Below are 18,402 nucleotides of genomic sequence, written 5' to 3'. Positions count from 1 at the left end.
CTAGCCATATGACCCTATGGTGAATTCCTGAATATGGTACATTTTGATATGTTTTCCTGCGTTTCTCATCATTTCATCAGACATAGTCCACGTATCGTATTCATACCATGTTCGGTTGTCTCGATGCACTGGCTGTACAAGGCACTGCAGAAATGGTTGATTCTTTTTCTCTATTCTCAATCTAGCCTGGAAACAGCAATAGCACGAAATTTTGCCATTTTATGGATGATTAGAATTACCATCAAACGAGCCAATTTCCTATGTCCTTTAATACTCCCATTGCATCACATGCATCCTGCCTTTATTCTGCTACTGATACTGAGGAGCTAAGTATTAATATTTGGTCATTCTCATACCGTACATAGGTGATTTCAGTTTTTTGTTTTTCACAGAAAGAAATAATATTGTTGGCAGCAGTCTCATGTGCCATTTCGGCATCTACCTATTTTTCATTTGATATATATTTATTGTTTCTGAACTAGGCTGTGTGTGGGATATGAACCCATGTACTTTTACTCTTGATGTAGTAATGTTTCTTAATGCATTCAGAAAGTGTACAAATCAATTGCAGGCCATATTCTGTTTTACAGGTACTATAAAAATTACCAACCAACTTGTTCTTGTAAAATATTTTAATTGTGCCAAAGTTTAAACCCTATATAAAAGGAAGAATGGTTAGTTACGGGTTTTTTTAGCATCGAAATCTTGACAGCCCTCAATGATAAGAGTGATAAAGACATCCTTTTAGCATAGTTTCCATATTAGTGAATAGTGATGTTTGGTCTATATACCCACAGTTTTTAATTCAAAGCAACTTCGAATTCGAAATTTTGTCTTCCAATTTTATCTACACTTTCAAAAAGTCAATAAATATACATTTCATATTATTCTTGAAGAATTTATTGTTTCATATTATTCTTGAAGAATTCATTGTTTCACGCCCCTATAAATATTTTACAAGCCATTGTAATTTAGTAACTTTTGAACTGTGAGCTGGTGTTGCATAATTGATACAGGTAAAATTGATCCTGGCATACTTAACAATTTTAACCATCATTATAGTTAAGGTAGTATGCTCCTGGACAGTGAAAGACTTTGCTCAAACTTTCCTCAAGGAATGTTTTAACCATTTTCTTTCAAAATAAAGAATAAAAATTGGGGGTCACCGTGCAAAGTTTGGTACAAGACATACAAATTATGCAAGATTTACCTATAGTTGACATTCAAAATGGCTGCCATCCCTGTTTTAACTCAATGAAGAAAATAAAATTTCATATTTCAAAAAAATTTAAGATTTAGTTTTCTTATGCCAAGAGCTTTAAAATGAACCCTCACAAGTGGTAGATCAGTGAAGAATTGTAAAAGTTTTAGAGTCAGACGATCTGTCCCTGAGGTATATTCTACCTTAAAGGAGAATTTTCTTATTATGTAAAGCCTATTTATTCATTGCTAACCAGTGTTTTAACATTATATTAGTGAAATACTGGTATGTGTAGTTCTACAACAATAGTGGCGCAGTTTCAACATTGACAAAGAGACACCTACAAATGGTATTTGGGAAAGCAGGAACTGCAAGTAACATGTAAGCTGAGATTCAAGTCCTGCTCATTTTCAGTCAAACATCAGGCCATTCAATAAACTGATACAGTGTATCATGGATAATGTCCGTCACATACCGGTATTGAACTCTCATTTGTCTTGAAACTTTTCTTGAAGTCATGCCGAAAGGCAATAAAACTACGTTCCTTTAAAATGCAATGAACGTTAACAAATAATATTCTTTATCACATACAGTGTACTGTGCATAGTAATTTTACCTGTAATAATATTAATGGTTCAGTTGATGTAACAGATGGTCTTGATGAGTTCCTACTAAGTGTCTGTAAGGCCAAAAAAAAAAAATGAAATGTTTCTGGTCAGCGCGCGCGTCACTTGAACAACAGCGCGTCACCCTTTTTTTTCCTGGTTTGAGGCCGGCGGCAGTGGCAAACTACATACTGATTACTATAAAACACGAAACCAAAACGGCTGAAGAGAAAGAAAATTCTTTGGGGCACATGATCAGTGACTGCATGAACAGTTTAAATGTTACTATATTGATAAAACTACAAAACTCAGTGTTATCCCCAGGCCATAGCGGTCCCGCTACGCTTTCGCCTCCCCCCCCCCCCCCCCTACGCCTTGATTCTCCCCGCTACGCTTTAAAATATTCCCGCCATCCTTTAGTTCACACGCTCTGCGTAGCTACCAGCTGATGCATGCATTATCTACACATAAGCGCTCACTGCAACTTTTAACCTGGTGAAAGAGTGGAAGGTGTGAAGTATGGTATGCATCAGATAAGTTGTCCGGAAGTGTGAGAGGAACGTTAAAACAATAGAAGAATCGGCTGGGTTGTTCACAAATTTTCATTCCAGAACGACATTACGACCAACAAAGACAGTATACATCGCGGACAAGTGTTCACAGAGGTAGGCGGTGTAGCACTAGCAGGGCCTTTGATCACATTCCCATGCTTTGATCAACGAAATGGACCGCAAAAGAAACAAGAGTTGACTGGTGAGGTTGATTATGATTGTACAACGATGAGTTTTGTCTGAGTACGATCACGATCGGGATCGAGTTCACATTGCATAACTTTCAATATGGCGGCGGCCATGTTGGTCGACAGGTTTTTAAGGTGTTGACATTGATCCTGGCGTCGCGTTTGGTTCCACTCTGACACGTTCTCTGAAAGATTTTACACCTGATTTTCGAGTTGTACTTAGTTCATGTCTTGTGATCATCTTGGTGGTATTTTTAAAATCAAGAATCGAACGACGATGTTCAGTGGAAGTAGAAGTTATGGGGGGGGGGGGGGGGGGGGGGGGGGGGGCCGCTGGTTGAAATCTATCCCCGTGATGAAAAATTATTCGCGGTGTTTGTCGTTCAAAAATGATATAAAACTCAATTGCATTTGAATTGCTCTTTGTTGGCAAGTTTTGACAATTTATTAGCAATATATGTATTAATGAAACTCCAATCAGACGAACCATTTCTTGCTCTCAAAGTTTCAATCTGAATCTTCTGTTTTAATTGCAATTGTAATTACAATACTGTGATGATTTATTTAAGTGTAATAAAGAGTTTCCATGATGTTCAAACTGCACACTTGTGTGTTACCATTGCATTTTGTTGTGAGTGTACATGTATGTGTGGATGCATGTGCAAGCTTACATCCATATGCAAATATAAATTAATGATATGCAAATGATTATGCAAATTAGCCGCTAAGCTTTGGCGCTTTAACTGACCCTGCTCCCTCCCTTGAGGAGGAGGATAAAAAAAAAAAAAAAAAAAAAAAGCCGCGTCGCCGCACCATTTTTTAAAGAAAGGCCTGACCAGAAACATTTCTTTTTTTTTTTTTGGCCTAACATCAGCGCATTGCTTAATTGAGTAGGTTGAAATTAAAGGATCACATTTAGAGATTGGAAGGTTTGCCTTGTAAATTCACAGATGTTTTAGCCAATTCTGTGAATAATGGCAAGCTGTCAGCAAACTAAGATAAAAAGGTGAAAGCTTTGCATTAATGTTGGCGGCAATTGTATTTGTTAGCAGCGAAAAGAAAATATGCAAGCAAACTATTGCCAAAATTTGCAAACAAACTAACTTACATGTCATACTTATATCGACTACCCAGCTTGTCTAAAATTTTGAACATTTTTAAATTAGTTAATGGGAGACAGATAATGGCTATCTACAAAATAATCTTTGATATACCTGGTATGTTGTCTTCTCTACCACTTTTTCGAAATGTCTGATTTGGTACATTTGAAATATAATATTACAAACACTTGGTTTTGCAACAGACTAAACACTTTTATAAATAGCCATCATCATAGATCACTATATTCAGTTTACCATGATGACTGCCCTTGTACATGGCGTCATATGCCATTACATTTTGAAGAAAATTATTCAAAAAGCATACCGGTATGACATGAAGATAGTTCTATATTTGCAACACAAATGAGTGTTGGGCAGCTTGAGTATTGTTATTGTAATGCAAATTTTGAATGTTAAACTTCCACTTGACACTATATTTTGCAGGTCTGGTTATTGTTAATTGTAGCTGTCAAATTTTTCTGTGTTATTCAACTTACTATTTGATTGGCAAGACCAGATGAGTCCATTAAGGAGTATTTTCTAGCAGTTCACCTACCATACATGTAGGTTTTAAGCTCTCATTGTACCGGTACACAAGCGTAGTACTATTGCCTATTTATTTGCTCTGTAATAGTATTTTATATGTGGGAAATAAATTATCATGAAATTATTATCATATGGTAATAGTCAATTGACTGTTTTTACCATTTAAAAATGATGTCTATGCTGTGCAAAGTAGAATGATCATATTGTACAGTAAAACAATTGAAAAAACTGACCATGAAACAAAAAAAAATGCGCTGATCATGATTGTGCGGTAAGTTTGTTTACTGAATATAGCATCATGTGGTTGACATTCACTATTGTCAGAAGTTTTGTCAAAATCAGTATTTTGCAAAAGTGTTTCTTGCTGCAGCTTGTAATTGTACTGGTACCTTTTGATCCTTTGTAATTCTTGGGTTCATTCATAACATTGGTTGACCATTCTGAAAGTTCTTGTGTCATATATCATTCTCGAAAAGTTTCCAAAGGTCTCATAAAATATTTAGACAAATATGAATTTTTTCATGTCAATAACAAAATTGCAGTGTGATGTCACTCGGAGATGCACATTTTTCTGAAATATGTCATCTGTCATACAGACATACAATGTACTGTATGTGTAGCTTTTTATGATTTTCTCATTATACATACTTTCAATGTCAACTATGTATTCTTGTTATACTCCCCAAAATGTGTTGAGGTACACAGTATTCAGCCTGTCCACTGATCCTGTACATCTGTTTGCTGCATTGTTATTGTTGACCAATGAATTCTGGTCTTGACTAGAATTCAAGTGTATAGAATAACAGTGCATTTTACACGTGTAGGTACTGTGTTTGCTAGCAAAACCTATGTACAGGGTACTGGTATTTCAACATGATTCGGGTGGACTTGAACAAAGGCTTGCAATAGAGAGTCATGCGAAGCAAAAATAGTGAAAATAAATAAACCAAAAGTTACAGCTACTTGCCTCTTTAAAGAGACTCTTCTACCTTCATCAAATATAATACATTGCATTCTCTGCTTGCAGGTGACAGTTGCACAAAAATTGTAAACTTTCTATGCTGAGATACATGTTACCTTTATAAGTTGTCTATGTAGCAAGCCTATTGAAAAATCAACAGATGTACTCTGTGACAATGGTGCAAGCCATTACATGCATGTGTCGTTAAACTGTGAGCTGTAATTGGCAATTACTCTGGCATTTAAGATATTTCCATCAAGACAAATCAATCAGGAAAGACATTTTTCCAAGACAATAGTTGAATATACAGGTTAGAATAAGTGGCCCTGTGTATTAAAATATTTAAACCCTCAATATGAGAATGTACCTCACAAATTGAATAGACTCAATGCTATAGTATGGCAGAGTGGTTTCTTAAATATTCAAGGCATACAAAAGCTTTAATGGGTTTTCTGTGTCGAACAGCTCGAATTTTCTCATAAAAAAGTTACAAAATAGCCATCTGTATGCAACAAGTGTGCCCAGTCTGCCTGGATACATTCAGAAAGGACTTTGAATTTCCATTCATGTCGTTGTTCCACAATCTACTGTATAGAAGCCTGCAGTTTGGTTACAGAGTACCATATTACATAGGGTGACTAATTTGTGACATGATGTTATGCTCCTATGTTATTTCCTTTAATAACTATCTTTTTCTGTTCTGTTTCGCCCTAAGATTCTTTTGTTAACATTCTAGAACACCAATATGTATTGCCAGTAAATGCTGAAAGACCAAACACAGTATACCGTATGGGTATAGGCTAGCATGAGTTTAAAAATTACCTGTTTCAATTCTCTCTGTGGAATAAGCCGCATCATCCCACCTGCCCAAGGTCTTATGCTATGTATCTGCATGCAGATGTGACCCTTGTGTTAATTTTTCTCAAGGTCAATAGGCTGTCCAATAGGCCGGTAAGTGTTTCTGTGGTTGCCTATGGGTCATACCAAATCAACGGTGTTAAAGATATCAACAATTTGACTGCAGTTCTTCTGTTTTCATTGACATACCGTATACCGTAATTCACAAACCATTCTGTACCAAAGACTTATCATAGGCAGTTAATTCAGCTCTCCATTATTGTTAGTTTTTATGAAATTTTCAGCAGTATGTAATAAAGCTGTGACTTTAATGATCCCATATTAACCGTAACCTGGAGTTGTAATATCCTGATTTTCACTGGTCATTTTGGGCAAATTGTATGCTGGGTAATAGGATAAAAGGATAGTGCATCTTGGAAATGATTCTCAAAATGGAAGGACATTTGTTGCAAACATCTCTGCTCAGTTTGAAGCAACTGTGTGAGCAGAGACACATCCATAGGCAGCGGAGATCAGCACTTGTCAAATCCAGTGTCAGTGATTCCAGGTTTGAAGGTGTTGCTGTGGATATTGTTTGAAAAGCTATTTTCTTCAGTGCCCCTCTTGTAGGTTAATGTCATCACCTTCACTATAGAAGTCAGAGATGAGTACTTTGGATTGGTTGAAATATGTCTTAATATTAATCATAATTTTATTAATTGCTCTGTTATTTTTAAATACAGAATGAAAGAAACGTATCTGCAAATTTTCACTATTAAAAAGGGGAATTTTAATCTAGGTCAATCGTACCCTTGATAATTGTACATCTAGTCCTGTTTCAGTAAGATCATCATTTGTTAACGTTGGTGGAATAATATTGAATAATTGATGCATTTAAGCAGCATTTTGTGCATTAGCACTCTCTAAGGATTGAAATGGACAATATAGTTTTTATGTTAAAGTACATCAGCCAATCAGGATGAAACTCTGGAAATTACACATGCTGTGAAATTGAAATTTGTACAGCTTTGTCTACATTTTGCTGCCTGAATTTGACGTTGTAAAGAGTCTGAGATGTCAGTTATCTAAAAAGATTGTAAGTAGCATTATATTTTACAGACATGTCATCTTGTAACATCTTGTAACATATTTCTCATTAACGCTTTGGGCTGGGCAGGTGAAATTTTATAGTGACATGCCTACCGGTAGTGGACAGGTCTAGTAATCTTTTTATTTGTGTTTCACTGAGATCAGAGGCATGTAGTGTACAGAAAATGCAAGGTGCAAAATTATCAGGGCAGGTACCGGTATTATGGTGCTCAAGCAGGCAACAACTCAAAGCTATCTGCCAGAGTATCTTCTCATTATTTTCCACCAATCTCTAACCATGTACAGAGATATCGGACAGTTTTACGTCAACTATGCTTTGTATCGATACCTAAGGTATGTATCCTGCCTCAACAACCCATCAAATGAACAAGAATACATTTTTTATAGACACCTCAGATATGTTCCCACAATCCAGGTACATGCTGTTATCTTTCTGAACATCTGCTTACTGATAAGGACTATACTTGATCAATATAGATGTTTGAGAAAAATATGCTGCAAAATTCAAATGACATCAATATTGTTAAGATGTATTTCAATAACACATAGCATTTATTAGCGTAAATACCAAGGGTAGAGTCAGCATTGTAAATGTATTTCTTTTGAATGCATTTCTTAAAATAGAAAACTTGAGTGAGCTCTAGCTGTCTTCCAGCTGTTTTGTGACATTTATTGAATTCATTGAAGATTTCCATGACAACACCTTTCACGGTCTCCATATTGTCGGCGTGTAATAATTGAAAAATATTTTGATGGATGTCCCACTAGCTATATTCAATTAAAATGCGTTGCTTTACTCTCTAGGTGAAAGAGCCTCATTTAGGATTCAATATTTTCCCAGTTTCATGTAGGCTATTGTTTATTTTCAGTCACTGAGTTCATCTAATGTTAACGCATAATTGCAGAATTTCATGTCTTGATTGTGCGTACTTCTGAAATACCGTATTGCTACGGTTAAATGTAGGAAATACTTCCCTGAATCAGTTTGTATCAGTGTTCTGTTTGCTTACAGTGACAATAAGGTGACGGTTTCAGAGCATAGATTTATTGCAATGATTAGCCTTCCATGGTAGTGACCTAACACCCTGTGTAACACATACATAGGATCATCTTTACTGTCGGAAATCAGGAAGGGCAAACGTGACACAGAAATGATAGAATGAAACTAGGCATTTAACAATTGGCTGTACAATTTTTCTGCCTGATTAAAGTACCGTATGTGGTGATTATATGAAGGTTAACATATGATTGGATTTCCTCTCTAAATTTAAAGGGTCTCAAAGCTGTGAATTAACAATGTACTTCTTCTAGCTTCCATTGTTACAAGTGAAATGCAATTTTGTATCTGTTGAATATGAGGTCTTTGAGGGCTGTCGTTGACAAGAAAGATGAGATGGTGTCATTGTAATTCATTTTCACTGTTCTCATCAGTCACGGTTGAGGGGTGTTGTGCACATCCAAATCAGCTCTATAAGCAATCAAGTGGAAGCTGATTAGCTGTGGCAACATTTGGCGTCACCTGCATGCATAATGAGCTCTTTGCATCACTTTTGCACAGCATGCTGGGTAATCATTGATAGTGCAGCCTGTGGCTATTCAAAACAGTGTCGGGTAAAGGTATCTCCCGTTTGCGTTCAATTGGTGTGTCTGCCATTGTGTGCTGCATCAACTGGCTGTTGATATGTGAGCTAGCTAACGACAGCAAAGAGGTGGGTTCTGTATTTCCGCTTAAACTAACCTAATCATGAAAATATTGGTTTTGAGTTTCAGAGTGCGCTGAGAAAGCAGCCTTAAGCAGGTGTGTAATGTACCGGTACATAGCGTACAAACAAGCCCTGTGGTATTTCATATTCATAATCATTGCAGTCAATGCTCCATTCACCTATTCAGGGGCTGCCACCTTTTACCTCCGTTATTAAGGTACCAGCACTCTAATGTTTACTTTTGTACCTGCATCTACTCTATGAATTCCGCCAACAGCAGTGTTATTTGAACAACATCCAAAAAGCTTGCCACATTGGGGAAAATTCCACATGCAATATTACTACTGCGTTTGATGGCTTTGATAAGGTAAAGCAGATGATCAGTGGAACAGAAATATGTCTCTGAAATATCTTCCACGCTCTCATAATCATGGTAAGAAAACGTGTCATGTTAACAGGGAATTATTTCTCTTGACTTAAATTATGCATCTGGCAAAGTAATTATCGTAGAGCTAATCAAGAGAAAGCGGCATGATATTGAAAATTAGAAATTAAATTTATAATAGTGTGTTTGCTACCATCAATGTGCCTTGAGGCAATACATCTTTAGCAAAGTTTATATTGTGTTTCAATTTAAAGAAACTGTAAGGTTGTTTTGTTATGTATGAGTACTTAATTATACATGTAGTCTCTTAGTTGATGATGGTGATGCCTAACCTATCAAAGCTGATTAGGTATTGCCATGGAAATCACAAAAGTATGTCATTTAGATTATTGATGATTCAGACATAACGGTAATCGTCGTCTTGTCTCTCCTGGCTTTTCATTTCTCACAGGAAATATTGGATTACAGGTACTTGTTGATAGCATATTGCAAAGCCACATGTTAGCTGCTTTCTGTTCATATTTTCAGCCATTGAAATAAAATATTTTCTTGAATACTGTGAAAGTAATTTATCAAAATTAAATCTAGCCATGCCTATACAGTCTCCTTAAATGATGATTATTTCTTTTGGCCATCCTCATGTTTATTAGATGCAATCAGCATTATTTACCTCATCCATGTCCATTCTTTGCATAGATAATGATTTCTAATATCAGGGATGTGAAGCTTGTCAAACACGAACATCGGCTGTCATCCCTTAACTGCTTGTCTTTTCAGACTACTTTCTGGAATTGCTTGTCTTATCACTCTTATATTTGCAGTTCCCTCGTTAAAAGTTGTGGTGAAGTTTTCCTTGCATATCTGTCTTTTGAATCATTTTTAAGGTGTTCACAAAAAAGTTCCAAACTGCGTATCTGTGTTATTATATTTGTTTTGTTGGAAGGATCATAGGGACACAGGTGACCTCTGAGATTTGTTAAAATCATGGCAGTACCGGTACTGTCAAATGTTAGAGTACTGTTTATTCTGTCGGGTAGTTGGCAATATCAGTAATAATTTGAACAGGCCATGCTGTTATGTTCTCCTTCAATAACAGTTATCTCTTATTCCCATGTTATTGAAGTGCAACAATCCTGTCAGTGACTATATTTTACATAGACAATCATTTTTGATGTCAGGAATAGTGGAGATTGTCCACTTAGAATATCAGAATGTCATAGGGCATACGGTATACTGGTAGTTTTGTTCAAAATGTTTTGGAGTTTGATATGGATTTTGGTATTTCTAGTTTTGAAACATTTCCTAAAATGAAAAGACTCAACAGTAACTCTTGTGTGATAACTTTCATGTTTGGTTTGTTTTGAGAGGTTCCTTGGAATGTGGATGGCCTTCTTCAGATTTGTAACATTTTACGACAAAACTACAGTGTTGTATTTTTCAGGATATTTTGCACTTTGGTCATTAAGAAACTCTATTGAAAAGTGGCCAATCAGATTGTCTGACTTTGATGATAACTTAGACTCACAGGTTTCTATGGTTTCTGTTATTTAGGTTTACTAAAATTTTAATGAAATGTTACTGAAATTTTAGAAATTCTCTTTTGCAAATAAACCATTGTAATGACTCTCTGCATTACTTCATCTCTATAGTAGTATCATATTTTATTAGTATTTTATTTGGGTACAACCAAAGTGAGTTGGTTTTTAGCTCCGCTATCAGCGACGCGGAGCTTATCAAATAGGTTGATTTTCCGTCGTCATCCGTCGTCGTCCGTCGTCGTCGTCCGTCAACAATTGCCTTCTCCTCTGAAACCGCAAGTCCAATTGCTTTGAAATTTTATATGCAGCTCATTTTGGGTGACCTCACTTCAGTTTGTTCAAATTGTGGTGAAATTTGCATATTAGTATTTTTGGGGCATTTTTTGGTGTTTTTGGTAAAAAAATCTTCTTCTCTGAAACCGCTTGTCCGATTGCTTTGAAATTTAATATGCAGTTTACTTAGGGTGACTTCAGTCAGATTTCTTCAAATCGTGGTGAAATTTGCATATTTGTATTTTTAAGGCAATTTTTGTCATTTTTGGTAAAAACATTTTTAAAAATCTTCTTCTTCAAAACTACCAGTCAGATAGCTTTGATATTTGGTACATATGTCCCTAGGGATGATTTATTTCAGATTTGTTCAAATTGTGCAGAAATATGCAAATTTGCATTTTTTGGGCAGTTTTTGCAATATGTGGTCAAAAAATGTATTCCTCTAAAAGTACTGGTCTGATAGTTTTGAAATTTGGGATACAGGTTTCTATAGATGAACCAAGTAATATGTATTGAATTTCTGATGAAATCTGTAATTTTGTATATTTGGGGCAATTTTTGCCATTTTTGGTCAAAAAATGTGTATTTTCAAAACTACTCATCTGATAGCTTTGAAACTTGGTATACAGGTTCCTACAGATGAACTAAGTAATATATATTGAATTTCTGATGAAATCTGCAATTTTGTATTTTTGGGGCAATTTTTGCCATTTTTGGTCAAATAATGTGTATTTTCAAAACTACTCATCTGATAGCTTTGCAATTTGGTATACAGGTTCCTACAGATCACCTTAATGATATGTATTGAAATTATGATAAAATCTGCAATTTTGTAATTTTGGGGCAATTTTTGCCATTTTTGGTCAAAAAATGTGTTTCTCAAAAAGTACTGTTCTTATAGCTTTGAAATTTGGTATACAGATTTCTACAGATGAGCTAAGTAATATATATTGAATTTCTGATGAAATCTGTAATTTTGTATTTTTGGGGCAGTGTTTGCCATTTTTGGTCAAAAAATGTGTATTTCCAAAACTACTCATCTGATAGCTTTGAAATTTGGTATATAGGTTTCTATAGATGAACTAAATAATATTTATTGAAATTATGATGAAATCTGTAATTTTGAATTTTTTGGTCAATTTTTTTTTCATTTTTGGTTGAAAAATGTGTTTCTCAAAAAGTACTGGTCTAACAGCTTTGAAATTTGGTATACAGATTTCTATAGATGAACTAAATTTGATCATTTGAAATTATGATGAAATCTGCAATTTTTATATTTGGGGCAATCGTTGCCTTTTTTGGTCAGAAAATTTTATTCTCCAAAAAACTACTCATCAGATAGCTTTGGTTGACATGTTCTTAGGGATGATCCAATGTGATATATTCAAAGTATGATGAAATCTTCGATTGTGTATTTTTGCAGCTATTTTAGCCACTTTTTTCTGGCCACTGCATTTAGCTATCAAAGATTTCCACCTTATTCATCAACATGTGTCAAAAATAGTTATTCTCTACATAAACACAGCGGAGCTATATCGGCCGCTAGGTCGCTTGTTGTCAATTTTTTATGAAAAAACTTTCCTGTTTGCAATATCAATATTTGCTGATTTTGTTTTTTTTCTGTACATTATTCAATATCATGGCATTATCTGTAAATGTTTTGCATAAAGATGTAGATTAGAACTAAAGCTGTTTTATAATCTCCAAGGCTACTTTTTAATGCATGTTAAATACATGTATGTGTAACGGCTCATGTATAATCCATGTTCAGTTTGTAAACCATCTATCACTTCTGCTACATGATCGAGTGCTATTTAAATATAGTATCTCATGCATGGTTCCTATGAATCAGTGTACTGGCCCATCAAGTCAATAAGTAAAGAAAATAAAGAAAACCATAAATATTAGTATTTTTTGTTTCCACCAGAACTTTGCTTAGATTATGCAATTTTCAGTATATTGAAGTTCAGACATAATACTTCATTTGTAAAAAAGTCTGTTCAAAATTGTCATTAATCTTTTACCCTTTGAGTGCTGTAATGTTTCCCACTAAACTTTCACCAATTATTATGAATTTTTTCTGCAATTTTTTCAATAATTTTTGACCAAATGAACATTATGTTGCGTCGGCTGCAAGTTTTTATCAAAAATTAGGCAAAAAATGGAAAAAAATTGACTGGGGTTTATTTTAAATGCAGGCGATAAAAATTGACTTTGGTGCTCAAAGGATTAACATCAACAGCATTGGCACAACATACACATTGAACAATTTTCTAAGGGTTATCAGACTCCCAGTATGAAGTCTTTCCATTTCCAAACGATCAGCTAATTACTTGTAATTTCAGGCAAAGGCGATCTCTTAATTCAAACAGAGCTCTAATTAAAGAAGAGTTGAAAGGTCACGGATTTAAATTACTCATAATAGACTTGGTACCATCAGTAATTGTCGTGACACATTGCAATTCGTGATTATAGTAATAATTGAGGTTGGGTAAACAAAGCTTTTAAGTGATGACTATTACATCACAATTTAGCTTTAATTACCATGCATTGCAAGCAATATTGTACCTTCACTTTTGATGCAGTGCTTTTACTAGCTCTTTTAATACTGTTGTATTAAAAGGTTTATTGTACACAGTCACATCAGTATGCAAATACATTGCAGTTAAATGTAACTCATCCATACTGTTAAATATAATACCGGTAGAGTGTGTTTGCTATAATATGCAACATTTTTCAGCCAGTTTTCTCACCAATCTACCTTCTGATAAACTTGCAAATTATTGTGCTATATTTTGACATTGTACTAGATGCCATCTCAATTCACTATGTGATTTTTCATCGCAAAGTAGACATTCAAGCCTGTATAATGCTATATACCAGAATGGCTATAGGAAACAGGTGATCAAATTTTGAAGCTAATTGTCAGAGCAGTCAATATTTATCTGTGCACTGCGTAAACGATCCATCATTAATATGTCAAGATAAAATGAATAAAAGATAATAGTACAATAAAAGCTAATGGTACGCGACAAATATCGGAGCAGAACTATTCAGTAAGATACTAATACTTGCTATTATCTGTGTCAGTAGTCTACCGTACATGGTACATGTATATATTTCCCCTAAATCTGGTTTTCAAATAGTAGGTACCTAGTATGCTAATTTATAAGCGGTTACAATTGTCACTTGACCCTGGCCATGTCAATAAGACTCCCTGTGTGCCATTTTCTGTACATTGAGGATTTGTACTGTGAAGACCAGCTACATGTTTATTCATAACAATGCTGGCCTTTTTTTAAAAATTAATGTGTTTGTGTCTTTGTTTTAAAGATGCAAATCACAGTGTTAAGAAAGTGATATTTAAGCTGATACTAAGAATTTGTTATTTATACTAATATTGATGCAACATTTCATTTATTTGCCTATTTTCCATTTATCTGTTTATTTGTAAAAATATGTATCAATTTGAGTTTTGGACAATTTCATATCTCAAAGACATGCATACAAAGCAGTTTGAGTAATTGATTGTCTGGTCCATTGATCAGTAATCTAAGGTGTGCACCAATTTAATAAAATGGATTTCAAATTTAACATGATCTTTGCTTACTACTGTCTATGGAATTGTGGAAGTATGGTGAATTAAGTCAAGTTTCCACAAAAATATTTCATTTGAACAGAAGATTGTCAGTCTACCTATTAGGGTAATTGAAATTCAACAAGTAACAATTTTAAGTAACAATTTTACATTTTCTCCATTGTTATTATATGAGTACCAATGTAATAACAGTAATTTTTCACCCATTTACTAAGTATGGTTTAACCCAAACCCACTGTTGTCAGAGGTGATTGAGGAACTGTTTACAGGGAATTAGGGTGAACAGATTGATCTTGTTGACTAGTTGATGTGTGTTTTGCATGAAGACAATCAATTGCATATCACACTGCTGTGAAGTGGTGCAAACTGAATGTTTTCTTCAACAGCAGCAGTTGATCAATGTGACTGCCATACACCGTGTGAACTTCTGTTACACAAACAGGAATAAAAGACCACTGTTACAATGGTTTATGTGCATCAGTGCGGAACATAATCTACTGTACAGTGTACTCGTTTCCTTCTATATTTTACAGTCTCGTGAACTTCTTACCAAGGTCTTTGACTTATAGGAAACTTTATCTCAGTGTATCAAAAATCAAAGCATCATTGTAACATTTCAGTTCTGTATCATCCATTGTCATAATTAATACCCATACCGGTATATCACCCATTTAGATGTAAGAATACACAATTTGTAGCCTATTCTCCCAACCATTGCCTTTCACGTTCTCTGATGTGACTTGGAGATACTCCAGCCTTGCATATACAAGTTACTGTGTTTGAGGATTTTTTGCTGTACTCTCAGAACATCAGGACTGGCTTCTCTTTTGGTCAATTTTCTGTTATAATGTGCTTGATAATATTGAAGGGTGAACAAAATGAAAAAGAAGAGGGTAGTCTTACATGTATTATCAGGGATTCAATTGCTGTGATATTTTTCATTCTAAATTATGCTTGATTTTGGCATGTATGCAAATCATCAATAAAGGAATGTCATTGTGTATGTCTGCGTTGTTTATTTGTTCCATTCAAAAGGGACTACAGGTGAAATTTTCACCATTGTTCTCGCTTGTAACTGTTTATCAAGTTAACATAACTTAACACCCATGTCTTTTGTTAGACAACTATGGTATTATTCAAGCTTGTCTTTCCTATGCTGTTATACCGGTATTTCCTAATGTAGATTTTCAAAGGATCTCCTTACATTGTTTTGTTACTGTAATTTACATTTGTCAGCACTGAAGCAGAACAAGCTGCAATAAGAGGAAGTAGATACTGAAAAGTAGATGGAAATTGCCTGTGGCACTTTTCTTCTAATTTAAATACGTTGAAGTACATCTAACCTTTTTACATATGTACCGGTACGTATTAGTGTTGTACGGAATCATACCTGATAAAGATTGAAGCCTACTTCAGTTGCAATGTTTGTAAGATGATTTTCATTCAAAGCTTTTTGTGTTCATCCCATACATGTAGCACTGTAACTCTCTGGTTGAAGCTTTGTCTGTTATATTTGTTACCTCTTCTAAAGTATCGTAAGTGAATCCCATATCAAATACTGGTAAATCAGTTATGTCTACAATTTTGCATAAACACTTGACATCTTGAATGGGTACCTAGAGGTTTATGGTTATACTTTTTTCAATCTCTTTAATAGCTAGCTGTGATGTACCTTATCTATACATTCCCCTGGTCCAACCCTGGTATGAGTAATATTTTCTGGTAGCTTAAGGTTCAGATAGACTGTAGCAAGGAAGAAACTGCAGCAAAGGCTTGGTGGTAATGCAATCATACAGAGAAAACTGCTGTAGGTATATGCAATTGCTGGCTACACAGCTCTCAGTGTTAGAAATCTTTCCAGACAGACTGATGTACCACGAATATAAAGTTGTACCATCTTTAATGATAGTTGTATCATCACGTGCACCAGACTTTATAGTAGAGTTCATTCAGTACTGTAACTATATCCATTTTCAAATCATTTACCATATGAACATTGGGTATTGATGATAATTTTAGTGTTAGTAAGAAGTTTATTATCTCATTAACATATCAATAATATCATTATGTGAAAATACATACTCTCTGTATCCATGTTATGATTGATTATACATCTAGGCTTGACTTTTGATATCAACAGGTAGTCGTTCGTCTAGGACTATCCTCACAACAAACACGCTATTGCATGGAAATGTTATCCAGTCCAGAATGCCATTCAGGTGGCACATCTAGAAATGGACACAAACTTTATTTAATTTTGCTGCCAAAATGAGTCTGTTTCACTGTAAAACCAGGTTTTATACATACTGCGGTATTTTCCAGTACATTAAAGAAATCCATTTTACAATGCCCATTCAACAGCTAAATGTCGCCACTTCTTTCAGAATGGCAAAAATATTTCAGTGTAAGCCCATTGAAAAGATCCATCTCAATTAGAAACACTTTTTAAGTAAAACACCGCAATCCCCTGTAAAAAGTCTCTAAATTCATGTCCACTAAAATGCACATAGAAGCCTATTTTCAAATTTAGTCAGGCGGAACATTCATTTCCTGAATTCTCCACAATTCATCATGTTCATCAAATGCTGGAAAATGTGGCCACACAATCTGCACTGAAGAATGCCGAATTGACATTTATAGATTCTCAGTAGTCTTCACATAACAATGGCGTCATGCCTATTTGTGCTTTCAGTCTGTGTAGTAGAACACCATGTAAAATGTTTTATGTGCGTCATTTCTCAATTTTGGCAACATTTCAGATTGTAGTAGGATTATTGTTATATTTTATGAAAAAGTAATTCAGCTACTTTATGAAACTACATGGACTTGATGTCATATAATTATACAGCTATATTATACAACTGCTTGCCTCTATTGTGCAGTGGTGATAAAAACTCACGATCAGGATAATATTTCGAATGATATTTCACAGGAAAACTTAGTCTTAAACTAAGTAAATATTCAATCCGATAGAAATCTTAGAATTGCAACACTTCAGAGATTTTACAGCTGTAACACTGGCAAAGGAAATATTTGCATCCATAGTACTTTCTGTGATCATGGTAGCATTCATTGCATGTACTAATGATGTTTTCATGTCAAAACTGGTGATCAATCAGTCAATACCATGGTCGCAGTCAAATCCTATTTGTTTCATTCTATGCGTCATCATATTGATTAAAATGGAAGGTTTGTAGGCAATAATATGTGTTGCATATACTTAACCCCTGGTATTTTGACAGTACAAATTGAATATTTATGAAAGACATTTGATACTCTGCCAGTATGTCTTGTGATAGAGTTGCGTAATTGCTGCAGACAGTGTTTGTACACAGACAAAGAAAAGGAGTTCCCTGGATCTACTAATTCATCTCTGCCCTCTATTATTAGTTTTGTTATAGTGGAAACAAACACATGGAGAACTGCACAAATTTCTAGTATATTCTGTAAGACAATCTTCTTTATTGATCTCCTTTGTTGTAGAATTTCTAAGGGATATACCCAGTATCATGCATACACATGTCAACCTTTTGTTTTTATACATTTACAATCAGCTTCGTAGTAATTATTGATGATACCACACCAAATATCATGCTCATGAGACATTTGTGCAGAAAGCTGTTCAGTTGCAGTGACTGTTTCCAGTCCTACCATCGTTGAAGACTTGTAAATGATAATTATTGCAGAAGAAACCAACAAACAGCATCATTAATACAACTTGTAGGTCTTTTTGAAAGTTTGAAAACATACCGGGGTATTTGAAAACCTCATCAAATCAGTGGTAAAGAACTCTATGTAGACCTTGA

The 18,402-nt window shown here is 34.8% G+C and overlaps 1 protein-coding gene across 2 annotated transcripts in view; it reads left to right on the top strand.

The window, feature by feature from the left end:
- LOC139134157 (neurocalcin homolog) overlaps nucleotides 1-18,402 on the top strand; it is a 133,832-nt gene that overhangs the window by 65,784 nt on the left and 49,646 nt on the right. The window contains exon 1 of one of the 2 annotated variants that reach the window (XM_070701080.1): nucleotides 8,656-8,808. The exons of the other annotated variant lie outside the window; for it this stretch is intronic. The gene's annotated coding sequence lies outside the window, so the exon portion shown is untranslated. Of the gene's footprint in view, nucleotides 1-8,655; nucleotides 8,809-18,402 lie in introns of those variants that run through there. 2 annotated transcript variants of the gene reach the window in all.

This window comes from Ptychodera flava, chromosome 5 (genome assembly GCF_041260155.1).
Source record: "Ptychodera flava strain L36383 chromosome 5, AS_Pfla_20210202, whole genome shotgun sequence".
In the NCBI taxonomy this organism is placed as follows: Eukaryota; Metazoa; Hemichordata; class Enteropneusta; family Ptychoderidae; genus Ptychodera; species Ptychodera flava.
Note: the sequence above shows the minus strand (reverse complement) of the source record. Positions and strands in the feature narration are given on the sequence as shown.